Raw genomic sequence first — 2,513 nt, forward strand, 5'->3', positions numbered from 1 at the left:
CCTCCTTGAAGCTGATTGTCTTAGATGTTTTGTCAAGGGGTAGAAAGCTGATTCATAAGTCCGGTGGTTGGCTCTCCCAGCCCCTTCCTATCTCTTTACTATTCCAGCATCCTGGCCCCTCAGCTCCTTATCTGCAACCCCCATACGCTCCCTCCAGCACAGCCACCCAATGATTAGCGGCCGACAGACTTCCTGCCGCGGGACCTTACCCTCCACTAGCTCGATGTCTGACACCACAGTGCTATTCGATATCTTCAGTGTCATTCCCTGGCAACGAACCTATTCACCCGCTGATTGAGAAAAGGAATGGAGTTGGGGGAAGGAAAAATGAAGAGACCAGGTTGACCCACGCTCCTGTAACTGAGCAAGCCCAGTGTGACACTTAACCTTCATTGTCACCTTGAATGGATTTGAAAACAACTCAATTCCGGATGTGCCTGAGGGTGTTTCCAGAAAGACTTAACTGAGGAAAGAGAACCCACTCTGGATGTGAGTAGCTCCACGGGTTAGGGTCCCAAACTGGATAATGAGAAAAACAAGAGGCCAGCTGGGCACTAGAGTCCATGTCTGCTTCGTGACCATGGCTGTAGTGTGATAAGACACCTCATGTTCTGGTGTAGGAGTTCCTTCTGTTTGTGTGTTGCTTTCATTGGGTAATGAATAAAGAAACTGCCTTGGCCTAGTTGATAGGACAGAACTTAGGTAGGCAGAGTAGACAGAAATGGATGCTAGGAAGAAGACCAGAGTGGCAGACACCATGGATCTCCTGCCTGAGACGGATGCTGGTAAGAATCTTGCCGGTAAGCCACAGTCACGTGACAATACACAGATTAACAGAAATGGGTTAAATTAAGATGTAAGAATTAGGCAATAAGAAGTTAGAGCTAATGGGTCAGGCACTGTTTAAATGAATACAGTTCTGTGTTATTATTTCAGGTGTAAATTAGCCAGGCGGCCTGGACAGAATAAAAGGGCCCGCTCTCCATGCAACAATGTTCTCCCTGCCAGCATGGACAGTATCTCTCAGACTGAAACCAAAACAGACCCTGAATTGCCTTTGTCAGATATTGTGTCACACCAGTAAGAAAAGTAACTTAGCGCGAAGACACCCAGGGATGCTTACAACCAAGATGACGCCTAGAAGTCCTGGGGAGCTGCTACTTCTGTGGTCGGTGTGTTGGGAAAAATTACACCATCCAGACTGCACACTCAGGAGCCAAGTGACTGAGTGCCACACTGGCTTCTCGCCCTGTGAACTCGAGCACATATCAGGGCAGTTCTAGAATTTCTCTTTGAGAGGGACTTGAGAATTGAAAACAAGCAGGCGGTAGGTGGAGTCACAAGGGTGGTCCTAAGGCTTGCCTTGTAGCTAGGTTTGCTTAGAAAGCAACTTGTTCTGGTTCAAAACACTGATTTGGAGGACTTGGGGATACTGCTGATGGAAACCCTGCAGGGGCCATACCTCTCTGGCACCCTGGGGTGCTTCCCATAGAGCAGGCAATGTTCATCTCTGCATCCGTTCCCCTCATCGGGCACTGTGAAGACAGAAGATCAGCTGCAGCAGCCTAGGCTCTCAGGTGCCCTCCTATGGAGGTGCCGCCGCTGCTGCCCATGGCAGTGATGGTGACAGCAATGATCCTGCTGTTATCCCAGACATTTCCCAGACGTTGAAAGCTGATATGTGTAACAATTCTGACCGTGCAAAGTAGGCAGTAGTAGGTCCCCGCTTGAGAAGAAGCCCGAATTTGCTTCTCTGTTGCTTTGATAGAACACTTTCACCCTACAGGTTACCGTCCATCATGGAGGCAAGTCCGGGTAGGAGCTCAAAGTGGGAACCCAGAGGCAAGCTGAAGCAGAGACTCCAGAGGCGTGCTGTATCCTGGCTTGTTTCTAGGCGTGCTGTATCTTATATTCAGCTACCTAACTTATACAACCCTAGGCCCACCTGTCTGGGGGTAGACCTGACCACAGTGGGACAGGCCCTCCTCCATCAGTTAGCCATCAAATGCACCCCAGACATGTCCAGGAGTCAGTCTAACGGAGGCCACTCTCCCCTCCCTGTTGTCTCTAGTTTGTGTCAAGTTGACAAAAACGATCAGGCACAGAGATAAGTGAATGGGGGAGGAGGAGCTGGCATTTTGAAAATGTCAAGGAGTCACACAAATGAAGACATAATGTATCCTTAGCTGATCTGCCGTTAGGAGAAACCGCTATGAAAGCTTCTCTCAGAGAAAGCCTTTCAATGCCTGGAGTGTGTCGTCTGTGGCCGTGTGTGCAGGCTGGAGACACAGGCAAAGACATGCTCAGAAAGAACTGGGCCTCTGGAACTTTTGGAACTTTCTTCGGGCTGTTTCCTCTCCCCTTCTAGTCCTAGCACTCCCACAGATTGATATTAAAGAGACACCTGCCTGTCCAATCTCCTCGTCAGCTCTCGGCCACCCTCCAGAAGCTCCCTCTGCCTCATGGCCTGCTCTGCGATCTTGAGGAGAGAATCAATCCTGGAACCTTTGCAG

The sequence above is a fragment of the Myodes glareolus genome, chromosome 5 (genome assembly GCF_982192425.1).
Source record: "Myodes glareolus chromosome 5, mMyoGla1.1, whole genome shotgun sequence".
In the NCBI taxonomy this organism is placed as follows: domain Eukaryota; kingdom Metazoa; phylum Chordata; class Mammalia; order Rodentia; family Cricetidae; genus Myodes; species Myodes glareolus.